We start from the raw sequence: 19,880 nt of genomic DNA on the forward strand, positions 1-19,880 counted from the left end.
GGAAAAAAAGTTGTTCCTGCCTCTCTGAATGGATGGGGGGAGTCACCCATCTAGATGTCCTCCCCCTCAGCAGGAGAAAAGGTGTGACTTTTAAAACAGATTAATCTTCAGGGCAGATACAAAAAGGCAAATTCCGTACTGAGGATTCAAAATAAAATGTCCATGTTCATAATTCCCTTGTATAGCCTGCTTGGTGTAGTGGTTAAGAGTGGCAACTTCTAATTTGGTCAGCCAGGTTGGTTTTCCCACTCCAGCCATGCAGCTCAGCTGGGTGATCTTGGGCTTGTCACAGTCCTGTTAGAGCTATTTTCACGGAGCGGTTTCTCCCAGAGCTCTCCCAGCCTCACCTACCTCACAGGGTGTCTGTTTTGGGGAATGGAAGGGGAGGTGATTGTGAGACTCTTTTGGGCAGTGAAAAGCAGGGTATAAATAACAACTCTTCGTCATCTATGTCATTTACAGCTGCATAACCAGAAGTGATGTCAGTGCATCACTTCCACTCTCGCATTCTCCCTGCCCTTTATGGAAAAACCATAGAGTTTCAGATGAATGCTAGAGCGTTCAGCAACACAGCAAAGTCACTTCTGGTCACATGGAGAGAAATGACATCATAGACATTCACCAGACTAATGGCAAGCAATGGATGATACCAGCAGGAGTTTTCCTGCTCTCATCTGGCAAATGGCAGCCCTAATGGAATAATCACATTTGGAGCTCAGCAAATGTACAAGAGCACTCCCTGCTATAATTACAGCAGCCAAATCACAACCCCCAGCTGTTTGTGCTTCTTCCCAGACTACATCAGGAGACAATGGTTCCTCCATCAAACATAATTGGTTGGATCTAGCCAACTTTTCCATTGGTGAAAAGGTGGGACAGAGTCCACCTAAAATTGGCGATTGGGGGACTGGCATGGAAACCAAATATGTGGGACAGGGGCTTCAATAAGGAGGGGAATGGGATGAGTCTGAGCAAAACATTTGGAGGGTTTTTGTGTTTGGTTGTTTCCAAAACAGACTATTTTCAAAGGAGGCCATTATTAGGCCATTTGCAAGAAAGGGTAGAGGAGGGTGGCCAGAGCCAGGTTGGGGTTGGGAAACTCCTGGAGGCTTGAGGATGGAGCCTGGGGAGGGCAGGGACCTCAGTGGGGCACAAAGTCATAGAGTTCACACTCGAACACATCCATTTCCTTCAGGGAAACTGATAGAGGATCCTCAGGGCCCACCTAGACGCTGGCATCCCTATAGGTCAGGGTTGGCAAACTGTGGCCCTCCAGCTGTCCATGGACTACAGTTCCCATGAGCCCCATTCACTGGCTCATGGGAACTGTACTCCATGGACATCTGGAGGGCCACAGTTTGCCCATCCCTGCTATAGGTGATGTTCCTATTAATGGTATATTTTCCCTCTTAATAAAACAGTAAAAGGTGTTGGGGTGGGCTCAGTCCGTGATGGGGAGGGGCAACAGTTGGTCCCATGGCCCTGGACTGACAAGCGGAGGGGCCAATCGGAAGGCGCGAAGCGATTGGACCCTTACCAGGACAGACCAAAATTCCATCCAGCCAGGGGCAATCTGGAAAAATGGCTGCCAGTCTGCTCCTGACCACCAAAGGGAGAGGAGGTCAATAGGGCTGCCAAGGGGAATGAGAACACAGGCTGTGCCAGCCCTTTTTGCCCCAAGGCCCAACTGAAACTGGATTTAGGAGCATATCAGTAGCCAGTGCTGTAATATCAGGGAGAGCTGAGCCAGAATGTGGCTCATGTAAACACCTTGGAGAGCCCATATCAGGCTACAGTGACTCCCAGCTCAACAGCTGCATTGACTCCCACTTCAATTCTGGAACTGGTTCAAGGTTTGGTGTTAACCTTCAGCTATATAAAGTCTGGGTCAAGCATATCTGAGGGGCTGCCTATCTGAATATGTTCCCTGCAGAGCTTGATTTGATTTCCCACTCTTCACCCAGCCAGCTGGGTGACCTTGAGTTCATAACAGCCCTGAGAGTGCTATTCTCACAGAACAGTAACATCAGAGCTCTCTCAGCCCCATCTACCAACCTCACAAGATGCCTGTTTTGGGGAGAGGAAAGGAAGGCCATTGTAAGCCACTTTAAGATTCCTGGAGCGATTACGCATGGGGCAGAATACCCGAGCCAGCCACGGCAGGGCTTTGGGGCAAAACCCTGATTATGCCCAACTACCATACCAACCCAGGCGCTGCTGAGCCCTGGCCTGACCCAGGCCCTTGGAAAGCCCGCAGTAAGGGAACATGAAATCTTCCACATTCCTGGAGGAGCCGCAGGTCCCAGCAAGGGCTAGGCCAGCCTGGCCTCATGCATAATCGGAGGAGCCAGGGCCTGGCTCCTCCCCCAACCTACAGCATCCCAACAGGAACGCCTCTCACCCCTGTCAGCTCTGCGGAAGTGCAGAGCTGAACGGGGCATCCTCCCTGCCTCTACCATGGTGGGAGGGTGGCATGCCATTCCCCTGCCAGTGAGCAGTGGGGGTGCCATGACCCCCACTCCCCACTCCGCCCCCCCCGCCACTGCAGTTGAGCACACCCGGCACTTTCGTCCCCATGTTGCATGCACGTGGCCGTTAACGGCAGGGCAGATGGTGTATGCTGGGGGAAACTCAGCATACACAGGGAATGGGAGGGCATCCCACCCTGCCTCAACAGAACAGCGGCAGCCCCAGTAGGTCCTGGTAGAGAAAAGCGGTACATAAAGACCAACTCTTCTTCTTCTTCTTCTTCTTCTTCTTCTTCTTCTTCTTCTTCTTCTTCTTCTTCTTCTTCTTCTTCTTCTGACAGAGTTTACTCAGTTGCACAGAGTCTGCAGAATGGAACTCTTCCACCAAGCTTATGGCTGAGACCAGCTGAAACACACCTAAGACCCCGTTACCCACTTCCATCCCTTCCCCTCTCTCCCTTAGAATACCAGAAGTTGTTACCAATCAGTTGCTGACTATTAGTGATACTTTTAAACTGTTTAAATGCATTTTAGTGAATATTATGTATTTTATGTTTCTAATGCGTTTAAATTGATGTTATGCATTGAACGTTGTACTGAGACGGCTTGTTCGAGAGGGGCAATATAAAAATAAAATAAACAAATAAATACGCTCTCAGTAACTCGCCCCGACCAGCAGTGTAGCTGCAGCTTCTGAACCCAGTTCAAAGCTTGGATGAAGTACAGTAAAAGGTAAAGGTATCCCCTGTGCAAGCACCGAGTCATGTCTGACCTTGGGGTGACGCCCTCCAGCGTTTTCATGGCAGACTCAATACGGGGTGGTTTGCCAGTGCCTTCCCCAGTCATTACCGTTTACCCCCCAGCAAGCTGGGTACTCATTTCACCAACCTCAGAAGGCTGAGTGAACCTTGAGCCGGCTGCTGGGATTGAACTCCCAGCCTCATGGGCAAAGCTTTCAGATGGCTGCCTTACCACTCTGCACCACAAGAGGCTCTAAGGGAGCCAGCCTCATTTCTGCTGCTTTACCACTCTGCACCACAAGAGGCTCTGGCTAAAGTACAACTTATTGCAATAGTCCAGTTTTAGAAAGCAAAATGGAGATCTGAGCTTGAGCATTCTAGAACAGAGTCTGATACTTGAACCCTTTCATCCCACTGACTCTCCAGAGGAACGTTATATATATTGCTTTCACCTTTGTTCGTATTCTGCTTCCTTTATTCCCCTATAGAATAGCAGCTTGAAGAGAAATGCTTCAGATAGAAATTGTTCTCCTGAATCACGTATCGGTTCGGCTTTTATGGTGGTATTGATCATCTGGTCTTGTTTGGGACTTCCTGCTACGGCTTTGACATCGTCTAATACCTGTATTCTTTTCTTTTCTTTTTTTAAAGAATCCAAATGCCAGTCATCTCTATAGTCAGTTTTACTTGTCAGCTTGCGGTTTCAGGGCTGCTATTCCTTAAAGCTGCCTCCCCCCATTCGAAAGACTTTCTTTCTACTCGCTCATTCACAGCTCTTCCTTACAAAGCCCTATTCTCTGCTCAAGTGAAGGCAGGTGCCATTAGAAAAGATGCATTAATAGCTCCACTATATTGCCCATCTTGGCTTCTGCCCAAAGGTATTATGAATCTGAAATCTTTCATTCTTTCAATAGGAGCCATAACAGAATCAACACACAATGGCCATTTCCATCTATCTGCTTAGAAACCCAGTTAGCACAAACTGGAATTCTTACAGAAATGTACCTTCAGTGGTAAAGAGACCAATCTCCTAGACAGATATTTTGCACATACCATTATCAAAGGGGGGAGGGCAATCAATTAGCTGTGGCCCCCTTGAGAAAATATACTATTCAGTCTGTTGGAACAGTTGCTTTATCTTGTGACTAGGGGCAAAGCCCGTTGAATCCAAGAACACAACGGGCCCTAGAGCTTGGCAGTGGGAAGAGGAAGGGGAGGAGTTGTCCAGTCTGTAAGGGCATGGGGTTGAATGTGTGTGTTGTGTGGGAGATTGTGGTGGCATGGTGGCAAATGAGGGCATGGGTGTGGAGATATGGGTGTCAAGAACCTGTGGTGTGGAATGTGCGTTGAGTGTGGGAGAGGACTGACCTTTGGGAATTGTGGCATAGTGGTTACAGATGAGCTTTCCAGAGCCATGTCCTCAGATATGTGAAGGGAAAATCAGACTGGAGACTCTTCTTAGGGGAAGATTACATGGCAGCCAATTCCTCCCAGTTCGGCATCATTTCCCTTCTTGTGTGAAATAGACCACAGTCACTGATATGCCCTTCTGCCCTAATACACATGGGGTAGTCACAGTACACAGGTGTCCACCCTGTTCCTTCTTTTCCATTTTTTCACTGTTGATAAAATGTTATGTGCCCACATGCTTCTTTCATGGTTGCTCCTTAGAAGAAGAACGGATTTTTGTACCCTGTTGTTGACTACTCAAAGCGGTTTACAAACACCTTTTCCATTTGTCTCCCCACAATAGTCAACCTGTGAGATATGTGGGGCTGTGAGAGGTCTGAGAGAACTGGGAATAGGCAGTGACCCAGCAGGCCTCAGGTGTCTCAAAGCATTTTCCAATCATCTTCCCTTCCTCTCCCTCTATTTAGTTAAAAAAATGCACAATCCCAGCGACCCCTGATACAGTTTTGTTGGCCCCCATGTTCATGCCAGATGGGTTTTCCCCGTCTTTTCCTAAAGCATCACATCAGGGTGGAATGTGATGATATTTTGTTGTTCAAGTCACTATTGATCACCACAAAATCACTGATTAATGTGGGAGTTAAAAAATTATACTGAGGTAAAAAAAAAAAACTGCATACAATTTATTTTAAGGCTTTAAAAAAAACCTGACTTCCCCCACTGAGAAAAGACGGTAACCTAGGTTGACTTTCAAGAAACATTGGTCTTTTTAATTGCTTTTTGGACTTGAATCTTATCTCTTTAGTGGCTAATATGAGACATTTGAGAGCCGGGCGTTCTGTTTTCAAAGCTTAACTAAAGGAGGGAGATGAGATTGAGATGAAAATCAGAATCATACATTAACACACATTTGCTATCTTATTGCCTTCTCTCCCAGGTTTGGAGAAACCCTTGTGAAGCTTTTTACATCCCGCTTAATGTTTTACCACCTTGTTAAATGAAGAGAGAAAGATCCCCACCTCTTCATGACTACCATCTTCTTAGGATGGCATCTATGTGACCTCCTTATGATTGGCAGCCTTTGGAAGCCCGTGTCCCCATCCACAGGGGGGGAACATAGATGTAGACACTTCCTCCATGCATCTGCACCGTATAGATGACCAGATGAGTGCACACAGGTGGGGTGGGTCTACCACAACTGTGCCTAAGATTGCTAGGTTGGGAAATACCTGAGATTTGAGGTTAGGAGTAGAGTTTGAGGAGGGTGGAGTTTGGGAACAGGAGAGTCCTAAGCCAGTGGTCCCCAACCTTTTTCTGGCCGGGGACCGGCGGGACAACTGCCCCGCCCACACAGTGCACATGCGAAAGTGCCGTGCATGCGCGATTTCGGCCGCGCATGGCGCATGTATGCATGCACGGCCCTGATTCCCTCTCCCCCCCCCTCCCGAAGTAAGGAGCTTCCCAGGCCACAAGTTGCGGCCCGGGGAAGTTTTTTACTGCGGGGGGGGGCGGGGAGAGGGAACCGCGGACCGCAGGTTGGAGACCACTGTCCTAAGCAATGTACAAGGCTATAGAGTCCACCCTCCAAATTAGGCTTGTGTGCTTCGGCTGCTTCAGCGGCCATTCAAGCCCGAGGAGGCCAGTGCCATGACGCGAGGGGGAGGGCAATTCTGGTAACGGCGTGTGACCTGACGCCCACACTCAGCCGCTGACTGTCTTCAGTTTTTAAACTTAAATTGATTGATGTATCCTGACTATCTCTGTTTACTTTGCTAACCTGCTTTATGCCAATAAAGGTATTGTGTGTGTGTGACTGGCGCACCACCACCGGTGCCACCCTTCGCCCCCCACGCCGCAGCACTGGCCGCCTTGAATGGCTGCCGAAGTGGCTGAAGCACACCAAAGCGCACCAAAGCGCACAAGCCTACTCCAAAGCAGTTGTTTTCTCCAGGGGAAATTATCTTGGTCATCTGGAGATCAACTGTAACGGATGGAGATTTCAAGGTGCCACTTGATAGCTAACTATATCAGAACCCCAAGCACTGAGTCAATGTGCAGAGGGCTTCTCATGCTATCTTCTTCCATATTTTTTTCAGGCCCATCACCAGGTATTCTTCAATTTATTGAGACTCATCAATTTCACCCCTCACTCTTCCCCAAATTATATCTTATATATGCCTGATGCTCAAGTATTGTGAGATGTACATATATAGTCTCTAGCCCTATCAATATTAAGTATCTTCCCAAAGGATCATGAGGACTTACTTCATAAAGAACTCACCTGTAGCCAATGAGTATCTTCAGTATTACTAGTGGCACCTCACTGGGAAGTTCTACCACCATTATTTCCACTTGGCATGGTAGAATCTGGTGGTCATATCACGAGTGACAAAGTCACACCAGAGGACTAATTTGGTATTGATTACTGATCTTTATGGCCTACTTTTCCCAAACCACAATATCATCATCCTTCATTGTAATGCACGTATAACTCTGCTCTGTGGTATTTTGGTTTCCCCTGATAATATCAGTGAACCTACAGACGGTGTCCGATGTGGGAGAAAGAAGTAATGGAAGGGTTTCGTTTCAAATTAGACCAACTCAGTTTTGCCTGTGGCCCGTTCACCAACTTGAAGATCTATGCATACTACATGCCAACAATCCTGTGTTAGGTATTCACCCACAAAAATGATAAGTCTCAGTGATCGGCTCATATCATCATAAACCTTAATGAACGTGGCCTCATATATGGCTGTATCATTGTAATTCTGCTCCATCTGATGGTATTTTGGTCCACTTTTGGCATGGCGTAAAAATTAAGGCCAAGGCCAATGCCCCAAAATAAAAAATATATATTTCGCAGATTAAATGCCCTACATTTTCACCAACATGTTTTCATCATGGGGAATCTGTTGCAGGTTATATATTCCAGATTCCTCCTGACGAAACCCATTGATGAAACACGCAGGACAAGGATTCCCAAGCAGGGTTCCATGGAACCCTGAGATTATGTGAGAGCTCCCCAGGGGTTATGTGACCTTTCCCAGAACTTTGGATGGCCACTGACATCACTGGAATCCACTCCCCCTCTTGCTCTTTCCCGACAATGGAAATTGATTGGCTGGCTTCCACACCTTATTTCCACACCCACTTCTCTGAAGAGGCATGTGACTGCTTCTGGGGTTCCTTAAAGCAGTGGTCCCCAACCTTTTTATCACCGGGGACCACTCAACGCCAGGGACCACTCACCGGGGACTACTCAATGCCTTTTACTGAGGCCCGGTGGGGGGGGGTAGTTTACTCCTCTACTCTCAACCACTGCCCTAACGCTCTCTGATCACTATGGTGATGTTTAAACATCCTTTCAAAATAAGATACAGACACGCCACAACAATGAAGTGTGTTGTAAAGGGCTGGGGGGGGATGAAGTAAAGGGCCGGGGGGGGGAAGGTGTCCTTCGGGGCCCACCTCCAATTAGTCGAAGGACCACATGTGGTCCGTGGCCCACAGGTTGGGGATCGCTACCTTAAAGCATAGAAAAAATTGCAAGGGTTCCTCCATGGTCCAAAGGTTGGGAAAGGATGGCAATAAAAATATTGTTACATTATTTTTCACTTTTAGCCTTGGCCATGTTTTGTATCTCTGCATTCTGGATTCTGGAGATTTCTGGTGGGGGGATAATTGGCCATGAAATTGGGGTCAGCGTGAGTGGGCAGGTAGTTGTGAGTGTCCTGCATTGTGTAGGGGGTTGGGCTAGATGATCCTGGGGGTCCCTTCCAACTCTATGATTCTAAGAGAAGTGCATGGCATCCAGCCATGGTAGAAGCACTGCCCACAACTAAATATTTATATACATGTGATAGTTTTGTCTTCGTTTGTCACACCATTATCACTTCCATCTGTGGTTGCCAACCTCCAGGTGGGGCTTTGAGAATTACAATCAAAGTCCAGAGATCAGAAATGGCTGGTTTGGACCTTTATGGCATGATGCCCAATTGAGGCCCCTCCCCCAATCTCCAGCGACAACCCAGAGCTGGCATTTCTACATTTATTTCTGCTGCTCCCATACTGTTCTTCTCATTTCCATCTTGAGTTAGAACATAGCAATAAAGGGGAAGTTGTGTGTATCTCTCTCTGTGTGTATGTGTGTGTGTGTGTGGGGGGGATGACTAAATTCAACCACAGCTATTAGCAACTGAGGAAATTCAAAACCTTATTAGTTGGCCATTCTACAAAAAGAATGGGGCTTATTAATCTTCTAATGTGGAGCAGATAATGGTAATAACTTTGTCTGACTCTGACTCTTATTGTAAATTATGAAGGCTGCGGCACAGTGGAGCGCAGTCATCTATCCTCCGTCGTCCTCCGACTGGTCCCGCCATCCGTGTCACCGACAAAATTAAACTTGTGTAGGTCTATCACAACAGAGAGAACCCCATCCATCTCTGCACTCGCCATTGCAATGGTCTCTACGTTCAGATGTAAGCCTGCCCTGAGCCTCGGATATGCTGAAGAACGCTTGGTGCAATCCTGAGCCGAGATATCATTCTCTAAGTCCATTGAAGCTTACAACCTTAGCAGGGTGTAAGGACAGCACTGTATGCAGACATGCGAAGGCCTTGGGGGGAAGAGGAATGAAAACAACAGGGGGAACTCCCCCTTTTCAATGTTATTTTCTGAGGCTCCCCTTTTCAATTCTTTTCTCCAGAATTGGGGGATTTAAAGGTAAAGGTAAAGGTATCCCCTGTGCAAGCACCGAGTCATGTCTGACTCTTGGGGTGACGCCCTCTAGCGTTTTCTTGGCAGACTCAATATGGGGTGGTTTGCCAGTGCCTTCCCCAGTCATGACCGTTTACCCCCCAGCAAGCAAGCTGGGTACTCATTTTACCGACCTCGGAAGGATGGAAGGCTGAGTCAACCTTGAGCCGGCTGCTGGGATTGAACTCCCAACCTCATGGGCAAAGCTTTCAGGCGGCTGCCTTACCACTCTGCGCCACAAGAGGCTCTTAGAGGAGGGCTAAAAATGTCTATAATTGTAATGAGTGGGATGTGGTTAAGTAGCAAAGGATTCAGCTGTCTACAACTTTCTTGCTTTACTTGCTTAGACAACTAAGGCAGCTAGAGTTTTAAGTTCCATATGCTGGTGAATATTTTATATCCTCACTAAGCTAAAAATGAGGTATTTTGATTTGTGAAAGTAGCAAAGTAGTTAAATGTCTGATAGGAAATAAGTGTTGTCTATTCTCCCAAATTTCCCATTTTTTCCCATTTCTGGAAAACATGGAGAAAGTCTTCTCTATGGCTTCAAAATTTCCAGAAACTTTGTATGTCTCAAAAAGTCCCTGTCCTTAAAGGTAGGGTTGCCAGCCTCCTCATCAGGGCAGGGGGCTCTCCCACTACCTACCACTCCCGGCTCCCATTGCAGCAGGAGGAGAAAATATAAATCCTGGCAGTGTCACATGCACTGTTTGGTCATTTTATCAGAGGATAGCTGTAGGAATTTGAGTTTCTGGCCATTCTTAGAGCTACCCAATGGCACTTTCTGCTTTCACAGTAAATGAGGTGTATGCAATCCACCCCCAAACCTTCCACCAGTATGCTTGTTAATGGTCACATAGGATATTTTTGCTCCTGTGCACTACATGTAGTACACTACAAAGTTCCACAAGGGCAGGGCTTCCAGGGGTATTTCAGCCCATGAGTGTAAAGCAGGACATGACTTTTAAAGTCTGTTCTGCCTCCCAGCCGTAAGTTTTTGAGTTCAGTAGCTGCCCAGCCACTCACTTTGACAGGCACCCTGGGAGTTGTCAGTAACCCTGCAAGGAGCAACAGGCATGAATTTCGGAGGGTTTGATTCATGTATCTCTAGATCATATATCTAGATCAAAGTGCAGAATTTATGCCTTTAGTTAAAAAAAAAAGTTGGTGTAACTACAAACAGCTGTTAAAGTTCTCTCATAGTGCACTTTAATCAGAATACACCTCCAAAATCAAAATATACACAGCTCTGTAGTAATTTACTGCAAAAGATTACAATTTTAAAAATTACAATTGGTCAGGCTTTCCCTGACAAAAGTGGTCTGCTTATCACAGGGCAGTATGGCTGAGTCACTCCTCTCTCATGAAGATTTAGTCCTGTCTACAACTTTGGATTTCTAATAAATTAAACCGGGATCACACAAAAACATATTTTTTCCTGAAGCAATGCTGTTATGTTCCAGCACCATCACAAGCTGTTACAAAATATTACTCCTCAGTTTACTCTCTTTTATTGAGATGATTTCCTCAGGTCTGATTTCCTCAGGTCTGATTTCCTCAGGTCTTTGTAAAGTTACTTTCAGAGTGGGAATTGTGAGACAAGGCTGCCAGATGAGATTGGAAGAACAGAGAAATCTGGGTTTGCTTCACTGGATATAAACAAGGATTCCACATAATCAAAAGTCACAGACAGACAAAAATATTTTTACTGCAGTGCTGCATGAATCTCTATTCCATGAGTTCTTGTTTCAGCTGTAGTATTTGTGATGATTCACAGGGACTGGGCCGAACCCATGGGCCTTTCCCACAGAAGTAGCATCTTTGACCAATGTGCCACAAGCAGACTTTTCAGACATATTAAGCCCCTTCCCCCTCCCCAAATGGCCAGTGATGAGACTTTAGGGGGTGAGAAGGGGAGGGGCTCCAGGTAGATGTGTACATAGCTATTGTTCCCAACCATATTCCACCTGATCACACTAATTCTTGTGGTTCTCAGAGTGTGAAGACTGTTTCAGGAGTTTCTCAAAGGTAAAAAAGTTGAGGAAGGCTGCCTTGCAGAATTCTTGAGAGGATAAAATGGGGAAGACAACCTCATGCCCTCAGTCTTGACCTCCTTGGAAAGAGCAGAATAAAAATGTTCTGGATGCCTTTCAAAAGAACCAGCGGTATTTTATTTACCAGTGCAGTCAATAGAGTAAGACTTCTGATAAGCAAAGTAATAGGACTGGGATGATAGAAACACCAAAACAAAGCATCACTATTAAATGATGCTATGTTAATCAATGCAGGAAACTATTACAGAAGCAGAAAGGCCCCGAATGGTCCAGGGCCTTCATACCTGCAGGACTATCTTCTTCCATATGCCCCCCCCCTCCCTAAGAAACGTGCGCTCGAGCACACAAAATCTGCTCAATATTTCTGGCCCCAGAGAAGAAAGAAAAGAAAATCTCCCCCAGGGTGGGATATGCAGAAATCATTCTGTTTTAAAGTTTTGGTTCATTAGAGTCTAAAAATATATTATTTATTATATATTAATGTTCACATTTGACTTTAAATCAGCAATAATGCAGTGAAGTCAACCTTGAGCGGCTGTTGTTAAGCTGTTTAAGCAGCTGAGTGGTTCCTGTGTGTTCCCTGGTAGCATCTAGTGGTCACTGATGAGATTGCAGTGGAAAAATCCAAAGCACGTGCTCTGGGGAGTCTTTTGTATAAGGTGGGCCCTTGCCCACTTTCTGCTTCTTCAGGAAGAGATGCTCCATGTGCCTTGCTGAGCCACCATTAGGCTCAGCTCTCTCCATCTGCTGAAGTGTGACATGTAGTCATGCCTGTATCCTAGCCATAGAGGCTTGGTATGTGCTGCTTTTGTAACTACTCTTTAAGTTTTTATAATCTGTTTCAGTAAGGAGGCCAAAACAGATGAATGATGCATATTCGGAAATAATCTTTCCCAGTAAAGATTACTCTCAAAGTTCTGTGAGTCTAGATCTGTGCCTCATCAAAACTGAGGGTTTAGTTCAGGTATCTCCAATTTGGCACAGGTTTGGACTGTTAATACAGTACCTAATAGGGGAAACAAATTTAATAAGTGACAAGTTTATTGCTGGGAGCTAATTCCCTCCAGCTAAACCCAAGTTCAGCTGGCATATCTATAACTATGCATGGAACAGACCTGACATTCTGTCCAAAAAGGTAGCAGTAAACTTCAGTTCATACTGTCCATGATGCCCCAACTCAAAGGCATTCTAACCCGCAATGCTAAATTTTATAAGCAGGTGGCCCCATCCCAGATCTGCCTGAGGCAATGCAGAGTTCCAGGAAAGCGTTCAAGGCCGTATTGCATTGCAATCAGGACCTTTGCAAAGACAAGTCTTAATAGAAAAAACCACTGCACAGTGAACAGCTGTTAGAAGGATTTGTTTCCTTTTCTATGTCTCCACAAAAAAGGAGTGGAAGGAATGTATTTAAATGCACTAGAATCCAGAAGAAGGGTACAGTTGCCAGTTTCCAGGTGGGGCTTGCAGATATCCCAGAATTACAACAGATGTCCGGACTACAGAGGTCAGTTCCGCTGGAGAAAACAGGTGCTGTGGAGAGTAGACTCTATGGCAGGGGTGGCCAACCTGTTGTACTCTAGATGTCCATGGACTACAATTCCCCTGAGCCCCTGTATGCACATGCTGACAGCGGCTCATGGGAATTGTAGTCCATGGACATCTGGAGAACCATAGTTTGTACCTGACATTGTACCTTCCTGAGATTCCTGTCTTCCCTAAAACCTGCTCTTCCCAAGTCCCGACCCCAAATATCTAGGAATTTCTTAGCCACCTTAGAAAGAGAGACATTGTACCCACCTTCCATAATCACCACAATTAAGACGCAGGCTCTGTTCTTGCTTGTGGTTTATTGTGATCAGCATTTGTGGAGTCAGCAGGTGGTGGCAGGGCATTCTCAATTCCCAGCATGGGCCTGGATGCCCTACCTCAGGTAGCAACTGTGTGAGTTCTGACCTCTAGCCAGACTGATCATGAAGCACTTGTTTTGGAATTGCAATCAGCAAGTAGTCAGCCCTGGGTGAAGTCAGCCCTGAAGGGTTGTTTTGTTAAAGTTGTAAAACTGTTTAAGCAGCTGAACTGTACCTATGTGCTCACTACTGACACCTAATGGTCACTCTGAGGTTACAGGGAATTCTGAGCCATATTCCTTTGTATAAGGTGGGCTCCCACTCACTTCCTGTATCTTTAGGAAGAGCAGCCCACTGTGTGTTTTTGTGGAAGCAAGCAAGCAGACTCCATTAGGCTCTCTGCTATTTCCATCTGCTGACATGAGTGACATAGTCCCGCCCCGGTCAACAGTGTCCCGTTTTACCAGTGTTAAAATCTGGTCACCTTAGCCTAGCCATAGAGGCTTGAAATGCACTGCTTTTGTAACTACTTTTTAAGCTTTTGTACTCTGTTTCAGTAAGCAGACTGAAGCAGATGAATATGATATATTTTGTAAATAATCTTTCCAAGTAAAGGTTACTCTCTTTTAAACTTCAAAGTGCTGTGAGTCTGGATCTGTGCCCCGTCCTCAAATAAGTGCATACTTTCAAGCCACTGTTACTCTGTAGCTCTGTTTCTCTTGAGATTCTCTGAACCAAGCCATGTTCAAAAGCAGGGGTAGTCAAACTGTGGCCCTCCAGATGTCCATGGACTACGATTCCCATGAGCCCCTGCCAGCATTTGCTGGCAGGGGCTCCTGGGAATGATAGTCCATGGACATCTGGAGGGCCGCAGTTTGACTACCCCTGTTCAAAAGTCTCAACAACCAGAAGCCATAGGACTTCCACTTTCACTTGCCGCTTTGGCCTGGCTGCCTTTAGTGGTGGGGTGCCACTCAGTTCTGGTAAGGCAGCTGTCTGAAAGCTTTGCCCATGAGGCTGGGAGTTCAATCCCAGCAGCCGGCTCGAGGTTGACTCAGCCTTCCATCCTTCCGAGGTCGGACAAATGAGTACCCAGCTTGCTGGGGGGTAAACGGTAATGACTGGGGAAGGCACTGGCAAACCACCCCGTATTGAGTCTGCCATGAAAACGCTGGAGGGCGTCACCCCAAGGGTCAGACATGACTCGGTGCTTGCACAGGGGATACCTTTACCTTTACCTGCCACTCAGTTCAATCCCAGCAGGAGCCCCATGCAGATGACCAATATGCTCATTGACTGAACATCCAGAGAGGAAAAGCAGGCATGAGCACACTGCCCCTGCCCCTTGCTCTCATGCCATCGCCAGCTCATGAATGAAATGCTGTTGGGTGGATTAAGGCAATTCCGCCATTGTACCTAATATTCACCCTTCTCCATGAATATATATTTCCTTTTCCTTTGTCCCTGGCTGGTCACATCTTTTCTGTTACTTATTATCATAGATAGAAGAAAGTTCAATTGATGTTTTGTGGGGAGTACACTTGCCTTGTGTTTGAATTTTATAGTGGTCAGAATGATGATGACAGATTATTCTGCGTAATTTAGAGTAGTTAGTACACAACTGAGGAAGTCCATCAATTGAACTTTCTTCTATCTATGATAATATGTAGTAGGACACATTGTTATTGTACTAGGCCAGAGGCCATCGCAAATTTAGGTTGTGCTTGATGATTGTCATTAAAGATACTGAAGACGAGATATTTTTCTTCTTGCTTGACTTAATGTGGACCTCCAGTTGAAACAGAAGACGTTATTATGACAGCTGAAACAAATTCTTTGGAACTTTACGGAATTTATTGAGCTGCATATTTTTTTTCTTCTTTGTGCTGCCTCCACGTTGGATCCCCCCCAAATCACAGCTCATTTCCAGAAGAAAGAGATCAGTTTCCCCGTGGAAAATGGCCACTTTGGAGGGTGGACTTCATGACGTTCTACAACACCGAGGTTGCTCCCTGCCCCCTGTCCTGCCCACTCCCAGCTTCACCCCCAAAGTCCCCGGGTATTTCTGAGCCCAGAACTGGCAGCCCTAGTAGGATCATATCATGAGCAGAGGCAGTGTACACATGAACACCTTCTCTGCATGCAGGCACCGTCCTCCTGGACTGGGGGTCACACGCTGGTGTACAGCGAGACCAACATGCTTGTGTTTTCATGTTTTGCAGTCTGTCAACATGCAGAGAGGTCATCCGTACAGGATTAGGGGTCTTTTCAGGGCTGATTCTCCCTGCTTGCCTTCTCCTGCAGTCTCTTCAGCTTGGTGGTCATTCACACAAAACGTCAGAGTTGACCCTTTTTTTAAAAACCACGACAAGAAAAGCAAATGAAACGATTGCATGCTGGGTAAGCAAAAACAAAAAAAAAAGTGTCTGTGTCCATAACTTACAAAGGAAGCTAGAAAACAGCACACAAACGCCACACCGAAAAGGCCAACAAGGTTGCCACAAAACAAGTCCTGTATCATATTTTACCATATTTATGGAGGTTGAATGTTACAAGCAAGAAAGAGAATTTGATTATCGGGAAGAACATTCCCTTATGAGAATAAACGAGAAGCGATCGTCTCTATTTTGCATGGCTGAAACTGAAAAGAAAAGAGGGGGGGGGATCAATATGAAAGTGTAAAGGAATAAATCTTCCTTGATTTATTCATGCTTCTCCTTTTTTGGGGGGGGGAAAGAAATGCGTAGCCCGGGGAGCAACATGATGATGCGTAATGAGTTAGTGTGAGACGTGTATAAATAAATGCCCTGTCAATTTGGAAGGTTGTTTATTTTATACTCCCGGTGCGTTCTTTACTGAATGGTACTTTTTCATACAAGGCGAGACAAGAAAAGGTGACGAATTAGTGCAAGGGGAGGAAATAATCCCTTTTATTCTCCCCCCCCCTCTCCCCCGCCGCCATTTTTTCTAGTTTTTCTTTTCTGCCTCACCTCAAAGAATAAAGAAAAACCAGGAAATATAGCACAGCATGGATTTATGCAGGGAAGATTAGCAGGGGAGTGAAGGGGTGTGGGTAATATTGATATTTCCACCTCTGAAGTCCATCCGGCATGCTTTGTGCGTTACACAAATGGACAGCTGGATGGAATTCTTTGGGCCTCCGCTTCCCTGTTAGGCACCTCTTTTGTGGCCCCAGGGGTTCTGCTAAGCGTTGCTGAGAGAGGGGAAGAATACGATGAGCAGATCAAGGAGGCTGGATCGCTTGCTGGTTATTCACTGGCTGCTGTCGGCATGGTCAGATGTTCCACAGAGTGTTTGAACAATTCCAGCGTGCGATCTCATACAGAGATCCAGCAGGTTTCTGACTGGGGGCCTTCACCTCCTCTGACATCCCCGCCCCCCCCACCTCCCGCCCAACACTACATTTCTTTTCACAGTCACTTACAAGTGAGAGACGACTTTGTACGCCTTATTTCTGGGATTTTGTGCAGTTCCAGCCTGCCTGCCCCCCTCCCCCCCCCTGGAAAGTGGGGCATGGTGTACTTGTCCACGAAGCACATGTGTTGACAGCAGCCCTCCCGGAAACTGAGTCCGCGTTTTGTGGGTCGGTTTAAGATCAGTCAAGTGGTGAACGAGGTGGCTGTGGAACTGGACTTGCCAAAGATTTGTAAGAATGTCCACCCTGCTTTCCATTCCAGTTTGTTACAACGAGCCCTGCCACTGGACCAATGACATCCTGTGTTTGTGGATGAGAACCCCCATCATGTAGTGCTTCAGATTCTGGACTCTAGCCTGCATTGAGGAAACCTTCAGTACCTTGTTGATTGGGAAGTGTTCCCCATGGGGGACAAGGAGTGGGTGGAGGCCAAACATATACGGGCCCCAACTGGTGTGCAGATTCCATGAGACTTATCCACAGAAGCTGGCCCTGTTGCCACCAGAGGAGGGCTAGTTTAATGGGAGGCCTTGGGGGGGGGGGCGGAATGTCAGAAACCCCATGTTTTTCTGCCATGATTATACTCTGCTGTATGCTAGAGTGTTTAGTATCTCCATTTCTTCCCCATCTATTTGCCAGGAATTAAGAGAGCCAGATGCCATGATCTTTGTTTTCTTGATGTTGAGTTTCAAGCCAACTTTTGCACTCTCCTCCTTCACCCGCATCAACAGGCTCTTTAGTTCCTCTTCACTTTCTGCCATTAGAGTGGTATCATCTGCACATCTGAGGTTGTTGATATTTCTCCCTGCAATCCTGATCCCAATTTGTGACTCCTCTAATCCCGCCTTTCTCATGATGTGCTCCGCATACAAGTTAAATAGGCAAGGCGACAGTATGCAGCCGTGCCGAACTCCTTTTTCAATTTTGAACCAGTGATTCCGTGTTCAGTTCTCACTGTTGCTTCTTGACCTGCATACAAGTTTCTCAAGAGACAAATAAGATGCTCTGGTATTCCCATCTATTTAAGAACTTGCCACAATTTGTTGTGCTCCACACAATCAAAGGCTTTAGCATAGTCAATGAAGCAGAAGTAGATGTTCATCTGGAACTCCCTAGCTTTCTCCATGATCCAGCGTATGTTGGCAATTTGATCTCTAGTTCCTCTGCCTCATCGAAATCCTGCCTGTAGTTCTGGAAGTTCTCGGTCCACATATTGCTGAAGCCTAGCTTGTAGGATTTTCAGCATAACTTTGCTAGCATGAGAAATGAGTGCAATGGTGCAGTAGTTTGAACATTCTTTGGCATTGGCCTTCTTTGGGATTTTCAGATGTGTTAGGTACTTGCAATTCAGTAATAAAGAAACTTTCTTCAAAAGCTTTACTTATTTAGAATTGGAAGTCTCTCATACAAGTGGGCTGGCTACATGGCAAAAGCTCCTGCCCACCCTTGAGGCCCTGCCTCCAAGCCTCAGGGAACATTCCAGACCCAGGGGTCACCAACCTCCAGCTGTGGCCTGGAAATCTCCTGGAATTGGAGTGCAGAGCTCCCCAGGGGAAAATGGCTGTTTTGGTGGGGGGGGGGACTCTACAATGACAACTCATTTCCAGGCTCCTGGAGATGAAAGGGCTTCCTTGGGAAGGGGAACTCTGTGGTAGAGAGGTTGTAGGATGGGAGAGGTTGAGACTTGGGGATTTGTTGGAATTGCTGGTCATTTCCAGGCAACAAAGATCAGATTTCCCTGGACTTGGGATCCCATGGAGGTGGAGGGATGCCAGGCTCCAGGTGGGAAGCAAAGAGAAATACTGAGTGGCAGTAATTGCTGATAACAATAAACAACAAATAATTCATAAACTTGTCACAGTTTCTTCCTTTAATGAAAATGTTTAATTGATAGCAAAATTGGCTTAAAGAACTGAACACCTTTCAGTCAGTATGTTCTTCGGTTCAGTTCAATATCAGAGTAAATCCAAATCAGTTGTATGTCCCAGAGGGCTGGCAGGGGGGCATGTTCAAGACTCCCACAGCGCTCCCCCACCAGATGGCACACAGAGGCTGCATCAGGCAGTGCTACTCTATACACCCCCTCCATGTCCTCCAAGTGGAAAGAGGCCAGGAGGCCAGGGCAGCTAACTGGCTGCAGGGAAGCTCCTCTTCCACCCAACAAACTTCTGACACTGGGAGAAAGTTGGAGGCAGAGAGAAGACCCCTTATTAGGTTTTCCTGGTTTATAAAGTTCCATGATTTCCTCATGAGTAAACATTCCCAGGACAGGGGGCATGACATATGAGTACACATACCAAGGATAGAGGCTTTTCCTGGCTGTCTGCACACAATTTGACCTGATTGGTCCTCATTGGAAGAGTGCAATTTGAACTGATTGGCCTTCATTGGCAGTGCTCTCTCCCTATTGGTGGTATACCCCAAGAGAGGTCCAATTGGGTGACAGTGAGTTGGCTGCAAACAAGTTCAACTTTATAATAGTGATAGTGATGTCAGCTTGCATGTACGCACCGAGTTACACACCCGCGCCCACCCCTCCCCTCCCCCCCAAGCGCTGGCTGCATTGGCCTGGAATGGACGCTTCTGCACACAACCCTAGTTGCAATGTTGAGGCAGGCAGTGGCCAACCACCTCTGTTCATCTCACCCTAAAAAAATATCCATGTTCCCCAGCTGTGTCAGTCAGTATTATTACCCATCATAGCCCATCCAATAAAAAGGTAGAAATTAAAATCAATCAGTTATAAAAGGTTACAGGGATAGGACAAATGTGTCTAAATCTACTATGATCCAAAATAAGTCAACAGTTAATATGTAGGATGGGGGCATCTCTTCCTTATTTTTGTAGCATACTTAGCCATTGTTTTTGCTAGCTCCTTATTTGTAACCAACACTGTTAGTTTAAGGCAGGGGTAGTCAAACTGCGGCCCTCCAGATGTCCATGGACTACAATTCCCATGAGCCCCTGCCAGCGTCCGCTGGCAGGGGCTCATGGGAATTGTAGTCCATGGACATCTGGAGGGCCGCAGTTTGACTACCCCTGGTTTAAGGGATTGTTTCCTCAGACCTCTGGGACACTGATGTCAGTGAGACTGTACTTGTGTCATTATAAAGCTTGCTCTCAGAAAGGACATGCTCAGTTGTTTCTAGTCCTTCTTTACAAATACA

The sequence above is a fragment of the Paroedura picta genome, unplaced genomic scaffold (genome assembly GCF_049243985.1).
Source record: "Paroedura picta isolate Pp20150507F unplaced genomic scaffold, Ppicta_v3.0 Ppicta_v3_sca19, whole genome shotgun sequence".
NCBI lineage: Eukaryota > Metazoa > Chordata > Lepidosauria > Squamata > Gekkonidae > Paroedura > Paroedura picta.